Here is a 19,259-nt window from a genome sequence, read left to right as displayed (position 1 = left end):
GACTGGACTGGTCAGGGGTCCCTTTACCTTTACCTTTTACCATAAGACCCACACATTAAAACATTTCTGAGTATGGGTCTCCTTTGAACACTTATTCAAGGACCCCTGTCTGAATGTGGTATGCCCACTGTCTTATCTGTCTTATCTGTCACAGACAGGAGGAATCAGTTATCTAAACTGTGAGGAAACATTTTCTCATTGAGTATTATATGCCATTTATCTAATGGGTGTGTGTATGCACACATACACATGGGGGTATCTACTAGATGTCCCTGAATCCTCTAGAATTGCCTTCACATACATTGTTGATGTTTTTATTGTGGACAATTAGTTGTGGGTAGCAGGACAGTCCCAAAAGCTACTGCGGACTTCCAGAGCAAAACATAATATATATGTTGAGACAAATGCTACATCAAATATGCTCCCATTTTCATGCTGAAAATAGGGTAGTTTTTCCCCAGGGGGTTGTTAGAAATATTTGCACACAATTAAATTTGAAAATCCTGTTTGTTGTCTTTGTATCCTTAATGTACACACTTTGATGTGATTGCTTTGTCCCCACTATTTTGGGTTCTTCTTCTTGGATTATCCATGAGTCATCCCAGACAACCAGTAATCTGAACAGGATTATGCCACAAATCTTTCAAGCCAATTTCCCACTATGATCTGTGGACGAATGCAATAAATGCTATTCTGCTTGGTTCTATGAAGCCAATCAGATTTGTCTATCTATAAGATGATTTCCCTGATGACAAAGGTGTTTGATAGAGATGGCAAGACAGGGCAATGTAAATGTGCAGCCAAACATTTTCATGGGCATTTGTTGAAAGATTTAGTTTTTTGCATTGCAGGAAATGTTCTCAAAATTACAGTGAACAGTTTCATTGATCCCTCTTCCCAGCTCATTTGAAGCTGTCCCCTCTTCACCGTGAGCCCGAATGCTTTGAACAATGTAATTGTTAATGTTTGTGGCACAGTTGGAATGTACTTTCTAAATAAATAAATAAATTATGGGCCTTTTTCTCATGAGCCAGCAACCCTTCTCACAGTTGAGAGCACTGAGGATGGAGGGAAGGCAGGAAAGAAAACAGACTTGACAGTAGGAAAGGAGAAACAGAGAGTTGAGGCAAATAGTATTGGTATAGACTACAGTACTTTAAAAACTGGTTAATGACCCTCATGAGTTGGCTAGAGATAGAAGTTTTTAAAAATCTAGATGTTGGGCTAATCCAAATGGATCCCCCCCCCCCAATTCCTATTATCGTTCTTGATCTAAATTTGACTTGAGTTCCGCCCCTTCCCCATCTGCTTCCATTAAAATACACTTAAACACACACATATTATATGGATTTAATGTGTGCATAAGGCAATGTAAACAGAAAAGGGGGGACTGGTAATATGGCCAAATCAAATTCTCTGTGAAATACATTGTCCTAGCCAAAGCTGTTCAGTATCCCTTTGCATAAGTACAAATAACTGGCTGCAACAGCAGCTAGTGGCTAAAGGGGAAGCAGAAGTCCATTGAACCTCTGTTTGATTTCTTGCAAACGCAGTGGAAGTAAGGCCAGCTTGTTGCAAGCCAGCCCTTGACTTCTTTTCTACTTCCACCCCAAATCCTCTGCCCCATTTCTGCAAGGGAAAGAAATTAGCTAGGGAAAGGGGAATAATGGAACATGTGTTAAAGGCTTCCAAAAGAAGGTTGAAAATGTTGCTAGCATCATTTTCCAGAGGACCACATGATTTGTAGATTTCACCCATCTCTACAAAATCATGCTGGCATGTGTGAAAATGAAGGGCAGGACTTGCAGTCAGAAGGTGTGGCTTCTGTGTAGACTCCAGTTCCAGCATTTCTTATTTTGGAAATGAAGTACCGAAAATCCCCTAGAGCAAGAATGATGGATGGAGCTATTAGTTAAGTTTCCAAACAGCAAGTCTGAGTGGGCTTGAAAGGCCTTTGTGCGTATTCTCTTTTCCCACTGAATATAAGTTTTAATTCATTCAGTTAATCAGGGTATGTTTGTTAAGCATTCTGAAGTTGTAAATCACTATGTTGATGTTAAATGTTGTAAATGTTGTAAACTGCTGTCATGCCACAAACAGAACTTTCTTGATGAATAATGGTTTAGAGAGTATAACATCTCTCCCTCCCCACATTTCCTTGTCTTCTTTAACACTCAGTGATTTATTTTATTGGGGTAGGCACTTCTGATTTCTTTGAAATATATACAAGCCTAGATACGATGGAATTCTTGATTTTCTGCTTTTACCTCAAGACATCCTATAAAAAAAATCAGTTTGCAAATCATCTAAGATGTGAGGAAAAAACATCAGATCGCACAAGGAATATGTCAGCCAGTCAGATTTGTTTGCTATAAACCATTGGTCATCACCAAAGTGCAGAGGGACAGATTGAGATATACATTTTAACACAGAGTATCCCCAGCACACTGAACCCCATTTTGGGCAATACATTTTTGCCTGCTCAAGCAAAACATCGGAACCTTGTATGAAACATAGACATTTCTATCAGCCAGTAATGAACAGGTGGCATGAAAAATGCTGCTTTCACTGCTCTGAATGCTTCTTTGCTCCCAGTATTCTGAGCTATGTATTTCAGAGGGCCTGTCTATCTGAATAACACCCCATCCAACATAAGCTCTTTGAAGGTCTGCCCCATTCTGTCCTTCTGACCTGATTTCCCAGCTTCCTCCAACTTCACTACTGCAGCAACCCCAAAGCATTGTGATCCCTTAAATCAGGGGTCAGCAAACTTTTTCAGCAGGGGGCAGGCCACTGTCCCTCAGACCTTGTGGGGGGCGGCGGACTATATTTTGAAGGGGGGGGAATGAATTCCTGTGCCCCACAAATAACCCAGAGATGCTTTTTCAATAAAAGGACACATTCTACTCATGTAAAAACACACTGATTCCCTGACCATCTGCGGGCCGGATTGAGAAGGCGATTGGGCCTGATCCAGCCTCTGGGCCTTAGTTTGCCTACCCATGCCATAAATGGATCCACAATTTCTCCCTTTCTGCTCTTTAATGCATGGTGGTGTCTTTCAAAACACCTACGTCATAAGACCATGTTACTTTGCTTTGTTTTGTTACTGTGTTTCTCCATAATTGCTGTCTTGTTTATACAGTGGTACCTCTAGTTATGAACTTAATTCGTTCCGGAGGCCCGTTCTTAACCTGAAACTGTTCTTAGCTAGAGACGTGCTTTCACTAATGGTTCCTCTTGCTGCTGCTGTGCCGCCAGCACACAATTTCCATTCTCATCCTGAGGCAAAGTTCTCAACTCGAGGTAACCCTTCCAGGTTGGCGGAGTTTGTAACCTGAAGCGTTTGTAACCTGAGGTGTTTGTAACTCACGGTACCACTGCATTTCATTGTTTTTTCCCTTTGTCACTGTTCCCTTTGTTTATTTTTTCCTCATCCATTTCATTTCCACGTTGATTTACAAGAGAGACTCACCCTGTCTTTCTACGGTGAAGAAGTGCGAAGAGTTTGGGGCATGGCAAAATTATAAAGCCTGGTCCCCACTCTTTCCTGGTTGGACTGCCAGCCCCCATGTTGCTGCCCCTGTTCTCCCCCTGAATAAGACTACCTGAGTCCTGGGGGAGCTGGGGTGTGGCAAAATCTTTCCCACTTTTATGTGAGAATGGCGTTCCTGGAGAACGTTCCCTGAATGTATCAGTTTGTATCAATTTGCTAAGCAATGCAATGCTTCTTGTCAGTTCCAGGAACACCCCCGCCCCCTTCTGACACATTAATAGGGGAAACCAGATGAAAGGATTTTCATTTGTTTCTCAAAGAGATGAAAGTTAGTTTTGTTTTTCATTCAGCTCTTCCTTCAATTTGCTCTTCAAAACCCGCCTCTTCCATTTTGCATAAGCTGACAGAGTCTAGCAGGCGGTGTATCCACAGGGATACAGTCTAGGCACAGGGGAGGCAGGCCCAGAACGCAGGTTTGGAGAGGCAACCAGACCACCATGAATGACCCAAGGCTGTTGTGCAGCCTGCACACTTATCCAGTGTGTGAAGCCACTTTTATGTCCACACAATCACATAGGATACGGCCTTATACCAAGTCAAACTATTTGTCCATCTCTGTAAGTATTTTGTCTACTCTGACCGGCTCTGGAGATGATCAAGGCTTTCCTTTGGTTCACATTTTGGTATTGGCCAAACTAGTTTGCAACACCCAAACCACTGTGTGAAACGAAACACAACAGTCAGTTGTATCTTACACATCTCTGGATTTTGGGTGCATTTGTTGCCCACAAAGAAAACGACCCATGAGACTTAACTCTGTGGAAAAGTTTACATTTATTTTTTTTAAAAAATAAAACAACGTGGAGAAACTGCAATTTCACCAAGTTCAGAAAGTACGGTCAGGTGAGGATTTCATTGAACTCTGGTAGAGAAACATCCCTACAGGCCCTGGGGCATAGAATCATAGAATCATAGAGTTGGAAGAGACCACTAGGGCCATCAAGTCCAACCCCCTGCCAAGCAGGAAACACCATCAGAGCACTCCTGACATATGGTTGTCAAGCCTCTGCTTAAAGACCTCCAAAGAAGGAGACTCCACCACACTCCTTGGCAGCAAATTCCACTGTCGAACAGCTCTTACTGTCAGGAAGTTCTTCCTAATGTTTAGGTGGAATCTTCTTTCTTGTAGTTTGGATCCATTGCTCCGTGTCCGCTTCTCTGGAGCAGCAGAAAACAACCTTTCTCCCTCCTCTATGTGACATCCTTTTATATATTTGAACATGGCTAGCATATCACCCCTTAACCTCCTCTTCTCCAGGCTAAACATGCCCAGCTCCCTTAGCCGTTCCTCATAAGGCATTGTTTCCAGGCCTTTGACCATTTTGGTTACCCTCCTCTGGACACGTTCCAGTTTGTCAGTGTCCTTCTTGAACTGTGGTGCCCAGAACTGGACACAGTACTCCAGGTGAGGTCTGACCAGAGCAGAATACAGTGGCACTATTACTTCCCTTGATGTAGATGCTATACTCCTATTGATGCAGCCCAGAATTGCATTGGCTTTTTTAGCTGCCGCGTCACACTGTTGGCTCATGTCAAGTTTGTGGTCAACCAAGACTCCTAGATCCTTTTCACATGTACTGCTCTCAAGCCAGGTGTCACCCATCTTGTATTTGTGCCTCTCATTTTTTTTTGCCCAAGTGCAATACTTTACACTGTGTTACAGCTGCAGGCAGTGACTCCTCCAACATAGGATGGGGAGGAAATGACGCCTGCCTTGCTAGGTCAGCTCTGTGAACAAAACTGCCCTGCACACACAGGCCCTGCTGTCCAGCATTCACCCAAAATGTGCATGAAAGCCCTAAAGGAAACCTTCCAGGTCCGGCCAGGCATAAAGCACTGGCAGATTCCTAAAGGGTGCCTTTAGCCCAATAGTAGCTCAGTTTTCCTACAGTTATTACCCCACACTTCCTCACATGCCCAGACTCAATGCTCCATGGACAAGTAATCCTTGCCACAGCTCAATTTCCCAATACCAAATTAGTCCCAGCAGTGTGGAATAAGCGGGGGGGGGGGGGGGGGAGGAAGGAAGGAAGGAAGGAAGGAAGGAAGGAAGGAAGGAAGGAAGGAAGGAAGGAAGGATCCCAAGGGCCAATCAAGCAATTCCCCTCCAATTCCTATTCAGCCTCTTCAACAGACTGAAGTTCACACTGCATAAAGGGAGTGAGAGAAGGAACAACAAAAATTTGAAGAGGGCTTGAGGCAGGAGCAGATGACATAGAAGCCAGCTCCTAGGGGCTGAGGTCCCTTTGCCCCCTAGTAAAATATTTGAGCCTCCCCCCGCAAAGTTGATGGGCATTGTCATTCAAACGGTGTGTGTATGCCATGTCTTTTTATCGATTATGTGGTGTGGGGCTTACCTCCCTCCCCCCATATTTTATTCAAGTTGGCATCCCTGATTGGCCATCTGGGCCCTTCATGGTTCCCATGAACCCTTTTCTCCCAGGAGCCAATCTCCCAAGACCTTCTCTGAAAGGGTGAAGGCAAACATGCACACACCCTAAGGGAAGGAATGTTGTTGGTTCAAAAGAGGCTCGAAAATATGGGGAAAAAATCTGCAAAATAACAATACATTATACAGTGGAACCTCGGGTTATGTACCATCCTCTTTATGAATGCTTGGGTAACGAGCTGCGCTAACCTGGAAGTAGATGGTCCTGGTTTCAAACTTTGTGAGCAGAAGTCGCGCGGCGGCGTCAGCAGAAGGTCCCATTAGTGAAAGTGCGCCTCAGGTTAAGAACCATTTGGGGTTAAGAACAGACCTCCAGAACAAATTAAGTTCGTAACCGGAGGTACCACTGAACATTGCTCAGAATATGGATCGTTGGGTGTATTTTAGTGTGAATTTTCTCAGTGTCCTCTTCTCCTTAAGCTCACATTGCTGTTTAATGTGGAAACAGGACGGAATGGAAACAGACCACTCCATCCATCCATCCCTAACTAGCAGCACCCTGCCAGGGTCAGAGAGGGGTCTCTCAAATGATGTTTTGCCAGGTCCTTATAACAGAAGAATTCAGGAACTGAACATGGGAGTTCTGCATGCCAAGCATGCCCTATGGCTCCTCCCCTTAATACATTGCTGTAGACCTTTCCAGTTCTTTTAAACTTGAACATGCTCATCTATATCCCGTCCTTCCTTCAGAGAGGTCAGGACAGCATACCTGGCTTTTACCTAGCAGGAATTTCCTGTTTCTTTTGCAAAATGTGGCAACTTCTTTGTCGCAAGCTGTATTCTGCATGAATGGATAGGGCCAAGCAACTTGCCTTCTTTCACATGAGAAAATGATTACAGCTGGTTTCAATTCTGAAGTTGAGTATCGATGAACGCAGTGCCTGTTAAAGGCAAATGCATTTACATAGATGGTTGATCAATTGTCCAATCACCTGTTGAGAACTTACATTACCACAACTCAATGCACAATTGAATCCCCATCTCTGGCGTAGATATTGTAATAACACCCAGTCATGTTCAGTTCACAATGCAACCATACATTACTCTTCTTTGAAAGCTGGGGAAATGCCCTTCGGATTAGTGCACCATTTACTTCCTCCTCCTGTGGGGATTGCTTTGTAAAAATTATATATGGGACAAATATGGGATGTTTAAGGGAAATGTGTAGAGCAACCTGGACTGCACACAAGGAACACAAGATATAAAGATGGATATATCTGTATCTGTATCTGTATCTGTATCTGTATCTGTATCTATAGAAAGATATCACTCTGCTGGTCACCTGTTCTGCAGTGAATGTGGAATGCTGGGGGAGCCAGCACTGGCCTAAGCCATTTAGCACCTGAGGCGAACCACAAAATGGCACCTCCTCAACACCATGGAAGAATGGGTGAGTGAAGATCTATGGGACCGCCTCTCCTGGTATGCCCTGAGGAGGACCTTAAGGTCCATAAATGACAACACTTTGGAGGTCCTGAGCCTCAAGGAGATTAGATTGGTCTCAACTAGGGCCAGGGCCTTTTCAGCACTGGTCCTGACTTGGTGGAATGCTCTGTCACAAGAGACCAGAGCCTGCAGGATTTGACATCTTTCCGCAGGGCCTGCAAGATGGAACTGTTCCACCTGGCCTTTGGCTTGGACTCACTCTGACCCCTTATATCAGATTTGGTATATAAATTTTCCCTTGGCTTTTTTTCTGGCCCATGTAGGACCAGCATGGATAGCTGGCTCAGGTGAATATCTGATGTTTCCTCCCTTTATGGTCTTGATTTATGGGTTACTACTGAAATGAGTCCTGCCAACCTAACAGTTTGAGAGCACGTCAAAGTGCAAGTAGATAAATAGGTACCACTCCGGTGGGGACGTAAACGGCATTTCCATGTGCTGCTCTGGTTCGCCAGAAGCGGCTTAGTCATGCTGGCCACATGACCCGGAAGCTGTACGCCAGCTCCCTCGGCCAGTAAAGCGAGATGAGCACTGCAACCCTAGAGTCGGCCATGACTGGACCTAATGGTCAGGGGTCCCTTTACCTTTTACTGAAATGAGGCTGCATTTAAAGCTGTATTTTAAGCCGTATTTTAATTAACTGGTTTTTTTCCCTATTATGTTTTATTGTAATTTATATTCAGTGTTAGCTGCCCTGAGCCCGGCCCTGGCCCGGGAGGGCGGGGTATTAATAAAAATTTACTACTACTACTACTATTATCAGGAATGGGAGTGGGGGATAAAGATATACAACAGGAATAAGGGTGGGAGGAGAATAGCAGCACTTCCTATTTCTCAAGAGGCTACTCTAGAGGTGGCATCTGGGTGGAGATGCTGAGGAGGAGGCAGATCCGGACTCCAAGGAGCACACCACAGCTGTCACTGCTATTGCAGCAGGGGCAGCAGGTAATGCTGCGGTGTAGCTAGCCGCTCAGGTGCCTGGTGTAGAGCTCACTTTCTGCAACCGGGGGGCGGGGTGAGCCACCCATGGGGGCGGGGCGAGCTGCGTGGAGCTTCACTGCCGCCTTCCCCTCAGCTGTAGGGTGGCTGAGGGAGAGGCAGTGGGCAGACGCAAGCCCCACGCTGCCGTTTCAGCCAGCACGGAGCCTGCAGGTGCCCAAGCCACCACGTCACTCGCAGGAGTGATGCGTGGCTCGGGCATGCTGCAGGCCCCGCAGTAAGTGCTGGCCCCCGCAGTGTGGCACCCAGTGCCAGCCGTGTTTAGTTACATTTCTTGACTGAACTAAAAATTTTTGTGAGCCCTTTTTAAAAGAACTCATATTTTTGTCACCCCCCTCAGTGATGACACCCAGGGCGGACCCCACCCACCACACCCGCCTTCCTCCACCACTGTGGCAATGCATTCCTTTGAGGCTGGATCTATGGGTCCTGTTGCTTCATGGATGGGCCAGCTAAACTGAACATGTTACTGCTTCTCCCTCCCAAACAGAAATGCAGAGTTTCAGCTTTAAATTCTGGGTTATGTACTTTGTGGTCTGCCGTAGCATTTGGAAAGGAATCTGTGCTTCCAAGGCATGGCTGGTTTCTAATTTTGCCAGGGGTATCCGGTTAGAAGCTATGACTCCCCTAGCTAGAACAGAACATTTATTTTGTTTGGACAAAATGACCCAATGATATATGTCAGACTTCTTAAAGTTCCGCAGATGGGATATGAAAGATCAAGGTGCAGAGTGCCTTGGCAAAGACACCTAGACGGGGATGTGAGCTTGGTAGGATTTTCACTATGATTAACTCTGATCCATGTGTGAAACCATGATAGCTTTCATTTTCTCAGTGCTATTCCACCTGTCCAAAGCAAGACAGAAAAGTGTTTACTACTAGGATTCTGAGGGCAAAACCGGAAATCTAAAGGAGGTTTACAGCTGGTATTGAATGGGGTAGCACCCCAAATGAATGACAAAGTGTGCACTTCGGGAATGCTCCTGGATTCAGCATTGACTAAGCAAGTCCAAGTACAGTAGTGTCAGTTTGCAGGAGTGCCTTTAACCAGCTTAGACTGGTAATGCAACTGTGGAAAGTTTGATTTCACCACGTTGCTTTATGCCTGGGGTCGCATTCAGATTTGAATACTCTCAGTTTCAATGACATCATAGTTATACAGCGGTACCTCTACTTAGGAAAACGATCCGTTTCGGGGTGCCGTTCGCATCCGTAAGTAGAGCGCCGCTACTGTGTGTGTGCGAAGCACAATAGAGTGCTTCTGTGCATGCATGAAGCACGGAGACCACTTCTGCGTGTGTGCGCAGCGAACCCAGAAGTAAACACTTCCGGGGTTGCCGCATTCGTAACCTGAAAAGCCGCAACATGAAGCAAACATAACATGAGGTATGACTGTACCAGCTTCACTGGTCACCATTGCATTTCTGGGTCCAATTTAAGGTGCTGATTTTAACCTTTAAAGTGCTATATCATTTAGAACTATTTAATGGACTTCCTATACCTATATAATCCTGCCTGAATATTTAGCTCAGCACTGGAGCTGACTGCACTGGAGCTGATTGACTGTTCCACTCAAGGTCAGTGAAGTGGCTGTCAATTTCACTTCTCTCAGTTTCTCATTTTTATTTATTTTCTCAATCATCACAATTCTACCATCACAATTTGAAGAATATTTAAAAATAGATATATATATTAAAAAACCTCATGAAAATTTGTTAGTATTTTAGTGTGATTTTTTCCTAATATACACATTTTTGTATGAAGTTTTGACAAATATACACATTTTTGCAAGCCGTTTCCTCTTGTACAATGCAACTTTGTTATTTTCACTAATATATGCATTTATAGTAATATGCATTTATATGAACACTTTACACCAGCATTTGCATTTTTTCTGCACGTTACTTGGCTAAAGGAAGGCATTACAAAATTCTTTATAAGTGCAAATTTCAAAGGATGGCTGTGTTTTGGTTCCCATATTGTTTCGGAAACTGAGAATTAGGTAAGTTCTCCTTTAAATGTGAATTGAATTTCTCCTCCATTCTTAAATGGCCACAAAGGAACAGGCTTTCTCCATGGTCGTCACAGCTGCTGGATTCCCTCACTTTAGATCTGCATCATGCTAAAATGCTGCAGGGATTTTGGAAGGCTCTGAATACTTACCTTTTTACATTCCAGATGTGATATTGTTTTATTGTCTAGATCATGCCATTTAACATTGCTTTTTATAAGCTTGTTTATTAATAGCTTATTTATTGTTCACTCATTGTGGATTTTTTTTAATGTTGCAAGCTGCTTTGGGTTTCTGCTTTGCCCAGAAAAGATGTGTTGGACAGTTAACTGTGTTCCATTCCTATTCTTTATCTGTAAATGTTAAAGACCCACATTTTTACATAGTAAAATCATTGGGGGGTGCATGACCGTCTTAATATTTAATGTAATGTTCCCTGAGGCCTTATTGCAGACCAGCATTTAGTTTTTTAGAGGCTGCTTTTAAACATTTCAAACAAGTTTTGCTTGCCAAAATGCTGGTACCCAACTGAGCACTGAGAAGTGTCTCTTACACCACATGCATCAGTTCCCATGTACATGGTGTTCCTGAGATTAGATAACTGAGCAGTCTCCCTCAGAGTGAATAAAATCCTCATCAACACAATTGCTTCAGCATACAACAAACTTTGAAGACACAAATTCCATGCATTGATTTTTTTCTGCAAAAGAGGATCTTTGAGTTGCGCTGCCGATGAAAACCAGAGGTTGCAATCAACTAACTTTCACTTATGCAATTAAATGTTGTTAAGTTAGCTATGTCTATTACTTTTTATGGCTCTACCCTGAGTGTAACCAGCATTAGATACGACCCAAAGAAAGAAAGGGGTGGTACTTTTATTTGATTTTATTTCCACCATTCTGAGATGCTTTCAAAGGAAATCACAATCGGACCCCTTCTACTGGCATTTGAGAAATTATTCCAAGCACAGGCTTGGCGGAATCTATCAGCGTCCATCAGCCTCTGCGGGCGAGCCCAAATCGGCTCGCCACCTAAGCAGGGTGGGGGTGGAAAGTCAATCCTGGCTTTCACAGCGTAGTGATCAGACCATGGCACCTTCATCGAAGGAGACATGACCACATCTATACCTACACCAAAGATCAAATCCAGCGTGTGGCCTGCTTGATGTGTGGGGCCCGAAACAAACTGGGAGAGCCCTAGTGTCACCATGGAAGACACCAGGTCCAGAGCCTGGTGGGATTGGCCTGCAGGAGGGAGCAGCCTTCTCAAGCACTCATGGTGGCGGTGGCAGCAGCAGCAGCGGTGTCCCAGTGCCTCAATGAGGCCTCTTAAAGCTGTGGTGGTGGTGAGTCTTGGCCCCACCCCCTGGGCCTGGTGGGATTGGCCTGCAGGAGGTAGCGGCCTTCCCCAGCACTCATGGTGGCAGCTGCGCACCTGGTCCTTCAGGGGCACAGTTACCTCATTGAGGACCAAGGAGACCTCCACACCTGCCCACCCCAAAACAGTACTTCTGTCTTGATCGTCTTGGTTTCCCTCCTCTGCACACATTCTAGTTTGTCAATATCCTTCTTAAACTGTGGTGCCCAGAATTGGACACAGTATTCCAAGTGTGATCTGACTAAGGCAGAATAGAGTGGTACTATTATTTCCCTTGATCTGAATACTATATTTCTGTGGATGCAGCCTAGAGTAGCATTCACTTTTTTTCTTTTTCTTTTTTTGCTGCTGCATCACACTGTTGACTCATGTTAAGCTTGTGGTCCACCAAGACCCCTAGATTCTTTTCACATGTACTGCTAGTAAGCCAGGTGTCCCCTATCCTATATTTGTGCATCTGGTTCTTCCTGCCTAAGTGCAGAACCTTACATTTGTCCCTATTGAAATTCATTTTGTTAACTTGTTCTCCAATCTGTTAAGGTCATTTTGAATTCTGACACAGGACTAGATGAACCTTTGGCCGCTGGGGCTCCAACATTCTTATGAGAAGGGAAGGAGTTTTCTCTCTGTGTTATATATGCTTAATTTCTGCACATGGGTGGGGCAAAGTAGGGGGCTGCATGTTGGATACAATTTCACCCCTGCCTTACAAAATATCTCACTTTAGCCCTTCGAAAAAAAGAAACCAATGCCTCATCATATTTAATGTTTCAGGGAAACACACTTTCTTCAACCTCTTTGAGAATGACAGCAGTGAGGAAATCTTAATTCAATTGTCTCTAGCATAACTATTTCCTTTAAAAATTAACTCAGCTGGGATATGCAATAAGTGGATGTGAATTATTTAATGCCTACTTCATGTGTGACTTTTCGAGATTTGTTCTCTTTTCCCCTGCCCCATACCCGTGTGTGTGTGTGTAAAAACAGGTACATGACTTCTGAATAATTGATAGTGCATTTATAAATCCTTAGCAAATGAACAGACAAGTCACGCATTAATAAAACATCTGATATTTCCTCCTATCTCTTTGCCAGATGGTAGCAAATGGAGTGACAAACAGTTCATCATATATATTCTAAATGCTTGCATGCTCCTTTGCTGAGACCTACATGCTGATAAGGTAGGGTCCCTGGTCACACAGAGATTTTTAAGCACATTGTGTGTAGAAGCCCCCCTTCAGACATTTGCGCTCAACACATGAAAGCCAGAGGGTGGCCAGCATTTGCTTGGACATTGAGGGCAAGGGGTATTTCTTCTTTCAAAATGTAAATAAATCAGTTCATTTCTCAACTCAGTTGTGGGGGTGTCAACACTTCACAAAGCATCCTTCCCATTTCTTTTATCTTGAACAATATATAAGACATAGCACTGAGATAAAGGCAAGGAAGAACTATTTTGCAAGCCCAGGCACAGTAAGCCTGGGATTACTAGCTGGTGTCAGAGTACCAATAATGACAGGACAACAGTTTGGGATTAAAATGGCCACAACTGTATTGATTACAGAGGTAAGTAGGCTTTGCCCTAGGCATTAGGAATGTGTCCTGAATCAGCTTGATTCTGGTTTATCAGTCCTTTATGGTTGATCCTGGGTCAAAGGACCCCCTGCCCCCCAATGCAGATCAAATGGGTGGACCCCCCCAGGTGGCTACTTGGAAAGTTTTATGGCCTGTTATCCCCCGCCTGGGCCTTAAACAAAACTTTCCCCATGGACCCCTTTACTAGGAGACCCTAAATATTTTGTTCCAGTTTTGACTCAGGATCTAATTAAGTGCCCTAGATGACCTCCTCCTTGCTGACTCAATACCAAACCATTCAGATCTGCAACCAACCAAGCAGTCTGCAGTATATATCCAATAACCAGGTTTCACTGTCGTGTGATGACAAGTGGACAGCATCAGGCCTGTAGAGTTCTGCATTGTTGAAAGTGGTGCCAGGACATTGCCCTGATGACAGGGCCAGACTGAGACCTTTAGAAGCCCTAAGTATTTAAAAGAGTTTGGTGCCCCCATATACTGCATCTAATGTCATGCGTGTGTGAGAGAGGGGGGAGGGAGATTTTTTAAAAAAATGAAACTATCCACTCTGAGCCTTCAGAGGCAAGGTGAGCTAAATTCCAAATTAGTAAAGAGGGAAATAAATAATATACTCTATTTAGTTTCCTGTCCTCTTATTTGCTAAAAGTAACCTGAATTCCTTGTACAAGGAATGATAATGAATGAGTTCAACAGAGAATGCAGCAACATAGAAATATGTCTGTAGACAGTGGGTGGGACCTTAATCATATTTGAATCCCACTTGCAAAATAATAATAATAATAATAAATTTTATTTATATCCCGCCCTCCCCAGCCGAAGCCGGGCTCAGGGCGGCTAACAACAATCAACAATCAAACAATCAAATATTCACACATTCTAAAAATATTACATTATAAAAATCAATTAAAATCAAATTAATGGCAACTAATTAAGCAAGATTCTAAGCAGGTTGCCAGAGGAGGGAGTCAGGCTGCGCCCTGACCAAAGGCCTGGTGGAACAACTCTGTCTTGCAGGCCCTGCGGAAGGATGTCAGGTCCCGCAGGGCCCTAGTCTCTTGTGACAGAGCGTTCCACCAGATTGGAGCCGCAGCCGAGAAGGCCCTGGCTCTAGTTGAGGCCAGCCTAACCTCTCTGAGGCCTGGGACCTTGAGGATGTTATTATTTGCAGACCGTAGGTTTCTCTGTGGGGCATACCAGGAGAGGCGGTCCCGTAGGTACGAGGGTCCTAGGCCGTATAGGGCTTTAAAGGTTAAAACCAGCACCTTAAACCTGATCCTGTACTCCACCAGGAGCCAGTGCAGCTGGTATAGTACCGGTTGAATGTGATCTCGCAGCGAAGACCCCATAAGGAGTCTCGCCGCGGCATTCTGCACCCGCTGGAGTTTCTGGGTCAGTCTTAAGGGCAGCCCCACGTAGAGCGAGTTACAATAATCCAGTCTGGAGGTGACCGTCGCATGGATCACAGTGGCTAGGTCAGGGCGAGAGAGATAAGGGGCCAACTGCTTAGCTTGACGGAGATGAAAAAATGCCGCCTTTGTTATAGCTGTAATCTGCGCCTCCATAGAGAGGGAGGTATCGAAGATTACACCCAAACTCTTAACGGACGGTGCTGGCACTAGTTGCACCCCCGCAAGAGATGGGAGTTGCCCCCTCAATCCCATATCATCCCGCCCCAGCCAGAGGACCTCTGTCTTCGAAGGATTTAACTTCAACCGGCTCCCACGTAACCATCCAGCCACAGCTTCCAGACATCTCGCCAGTGTATCGGGGGCCGAGTCAGGATGGCCATCCATCAACAGATAGAGTTGGGTGTCATCGGCATACTGATGGCAACCCAGCCCAAAACTCCGGACAAGCTGGGCGAGGGGGCGCATAAAGATGTTAAAAAGCATCGGGGAGAGAATCGCACCCTGAGGTACTCCACACACCAAGGAGTGGCGCGATGACAATTCCCCCCCGAGCGCCACCCTCTGTCCCCGACCAGAGAGAAACGAGCGCAGCCATTGAAGGACTGTGCCCTGGATCCCCACGTCGGCAAGGCGGTGGTCCAGGAGTTCGTGATCGACCATGTCGAAGGCTGCTGACAGATCTAGAAGAATCAGCAGCCCCGACCCGCCTCGATCCAGCTGCCTACGGAGATCATCTGTTAGGGCGACCAGAGCCGTCTCGGTCCCATGACCAGCACGGAAGCCGGACTGGAATGGATCCAGAGCAGATGTTTCATCCAGAAACCTACCAAGCTGTTCAGCAACCGCTCTCTCAATCACCTTACCCAGGAATGGAAGATTCGAAACCGGGCGGTAATTGGATAGATCTAAGGGATCTAATGATGTTTTCTTTAAGAGCGGACGCACCACTGCCTCCTTCAGTTCCCCTGGGAATATCCCGGTGCCAAGGGACAAATTGATGATATCCCCCAGGGGGGCCCGCACCTCGTCTGGACACGCTCTAATCAGCCATGACGGGCACGGGTCAAGAGGACAGGTGGTGGGCTTTCCAGCTTGGAGGAGTCTGTCCACATCGGCTGGAGATATCCGGTCAAAATGGTCCAATACTGAACCCGAGGACAGTCGAGGGGCCTCCAGTTCCTTTATTGTATCCAAATTGGCAGGGAGGTCATGGCGGAGCAACAGGACCTTCTCCGCAAAAAAGCTCGCAAATGCCTCACAGCTGTGTGTCAGATTGTTATTTAAATTTGGCTGTCCTTCAAGGCACGTTAAAGACCGAATTATACTAAATAATTGCGCCGGGCGAGAGCTAGCGGATGCAATGGAGGCCGAGAAGTAAGACTTCTTAGCGGCCTTCACAGCCATCTCATAGGTTTTCATAAAAACCCTATAAGATGTTCTTGAGGCTCCGTCACGGGCACCCCGCCATACTCGCTCTAGCCGTCTGAGGTCCCGCTTCATTTTCCGAAGCTCCTCGGTAAACCAGGGAGCCCGGTTTCTGCGGGGTCGCAGAGGGCGCTTAGGTGCGATCTCATCGATGGCTGCCAGAAGCTGGGTATTCCAGCCCTCAACAAGCTCAGTCAATGAGTCGCCAGGGAGAGCAAGGTCCCGCAAGGCTTGACGGAATCTATCAGGGTCCATCAGCCTCTGCGGGCGAGCCCAAATCGGCTCGCCACCTAAGCAGGGTGGGGGTGGAAAGTCAATCCTGGCTTTCAGAGCATAGTGATCAGACCATGGCACCTTCATCGAAGGAGACATGATCACATCTATACCGGCACCAAAGATCAAATCCATCGTGTTGCCTGCTTGATGTGTGGGGCCCGAAACAAACTGGGAGAGCCCTAGTGTCACCATGGAAGACACCAGGTCCAGAGCCTGTGAGGAGGGAGCGGCATCAGCATGGAAGTTGAAGTCTCCCAATACCAATAGGTTAGGGAACTCCAAGGCCCAGCCGGCCACCGCCTCCAGCAGGCCTGACAGGGTGGCTGCTGGTGCGCTAGGTGGCCGGTACACCAGCCAGACAGCCAAGCTCTCCTCGGAGCCCCACACTAGGCCAACACATTCAATGCCGGGGATCGATGGCGATGGTAGAGCCCTGAAAGAACAATCTTCCCGGATTAATAATGCCACCCCTCCCCCCCGGCCCACAGTCCATGACTGGTGGAGGACAGAGAAACCCGGGGGCGCCATCTCTCGTAAGGTAACAGTTACCCCTTCGCGCACCCAGGTCTCCGTCACACAAGCCAGGTCGACCCCCTGCGAGGTAAAGAAATCCCGCAGGGTGGCGGTTTTGTTGCCTATAGACCTGGCATTGCACAACACCAGTGAAGGAGGTGAGTAATCCTTGCTCACCCTACCCTCGTCTCTCGGGATGGGGCGCAGATTGGAAGGGGTACGAGCATATCCGTATCTCGATCCCCTTCGCTTATAACATCTGCCCCCACCGCCATACCTCCCTCGCCCCTCCACGGTAGCAATCCCAAGCCTCATAGTAACCTCCATTTACAAAATAGAAAAACAAAACAACCAAAAAACAATTGTGCCCAAACAAAAACCAATCCCCACCCCACTCAATATCCCACCCCAAAACAGAACAAGATAGAACAAAACAAGAATACATAGATAAAAACCACCATTCATGGTGGTACAACAAAATAAGCAATAAAAACACGTTTAAAACACATTAAAATATATAAAACATCTTTAGCATTTGCTGCAGCAGCACCATCCTTATCAGGGAGGTGAGCCTGGGCCCCACCCCTAGGCCAGATGGAGTTAGCCTGAGGAGGGAGAGGCCTTACACTCCAAGCACTCACGATGCAGCAGCAGCAATGTCCCTGGCCTCAATGAGGCCTCTTAGAGCCGTGGCGAAGGTGAGCCTGGGCCCCGCCCCCTAGGCCAGATGGAGTTAGCCTAAGGAGGGAGAGGGAGAGGCCTTACACTCCAAGCACTCACGATGCAGCAGCAGCAATGTCCCTGGCCTCAGTGAGGCCTCTTAAAGCCGTGGCGAAGGTGAGCCTGGGCCCCGCCCCCTAGGCCAGATGGAGTTAGCCTAAGGAGGGAGAGGGAGAGGCCTTACACTCCAAGCACTCACGATGCAGCAGCAGCAATGTCCCTGGCCTCAGTGAGGCCTCTTAAAGCCGTGGCGAAGGTGAGCCTGGGCCCCGCCCCCTAGGCCAGATGGAGTTAGCCTAAGGAGGGAGAGGGAGAGGCCTTACACTCCAAGCACTCACGATGCAGCAGCAGCAATGTCCCTGGCCTCAGTGAGGCCTCTTAAAGCCGTGGCGAAGGTGAGCCTGGGCCCCGCCCCCTAGGCCAGATGGAGTTAGCCTAAGGAGGGAGAGGGAGAGGCCTTACACTCCAAGCACTCACGATGCAGCAGCAGCAATGTCCCTGGCCTCAATGAGGCCTCTTAGAGCCGTGGCGAAGGTGAGCCTGGGCCCCGCCCCCTAGGCCAGATGGAGTTAGCCTAAGGAGGGAGAGGGAGAGGCCTTACACTCCAAGCACTCACGATGCAGCAGCAGCAATGTCCCTGGCCTCAATGAGGCCTCTTAGAGCCGTGGCGAAGGTGAGCCTGGGCCCCGCCCCCTAGGCCAGATGGAGTTAGCCTAAGGAGGGAGAGGGAGAGGCCTTACACTCCAAGCACTCACGATGCAGCAGCAGCAATGTCCCTGGCCTCAATGAGGCCTCTTAGAGCCGTGGCGAAGGTGAGCCTGGGCCCCGCCCCCTAGGCCAGATGGAGTTAGCCTGAGGAGGGAGAGGCCCCACACTCCAAGCACTCACGATGCAGCAGCAGCAATGTCCCTGGCCTCAGTGAGGCCTCTTAGAGCCGTGGCGAAGGTGAGCCTGGGCCCCGCCCCCTAGGCCAGATGGAGTTAGCCTGAGGAGGGAGAGGCCTTACACTCCAAGCACTCACGATGCAGCAGCAGCAATGTCCCTGGCCTCAATGAGGCCTCTTAGAGCCGTGGCGAAGGTGAGCCTGGGCCCCGCCCCCTAGGCCAGATGGAGTTAGCCTGAGGAGGGAGAGGCCCCACACTCCAAGCACTCACGATGCAGCAGCAGCAATGTCCCTGGCCTCAGTGAGGCCTCTTAGAGCCGTGGCGAAGGTGAGCCTGGGCCCCGCCCCCTAGGCCAGATGGAGTTAGCCTGAGGAGGGAGAGGCCTTACACTCCAAGCACTCACGATGCAGCAGCAGCACTTGAGCTAAGCCCAGAATGACCCCTTAAATTCTTACAGTGCATCTCTCTAATCCTTTCCAGACTTCCAGGTCCGCCATGCAATCAAATAAACAAACAGGCCATTTCAACCCATCAGCCTCTTAATAGTGGGATAACTTAAAGATGTGTTGGCTGTCAGACAGCGGCATTAAGATTTCAT

The sequence above is a fragment of the Podarcis erhardii genome (assembly GCF_964252035.2).
Source record: "Podarcis erhardii genome assembly, chromosome: 16".
In the NCBI taxonomy this organism is placed as follows: Eukaryota; Metazoa; Chordata; class Lepidosauria; order Squamata; family Lacertidae; genus Podarcis; species Podarcis erhardii.
This window is presented reverse-complemented; position numbering follows the sequence as displayed.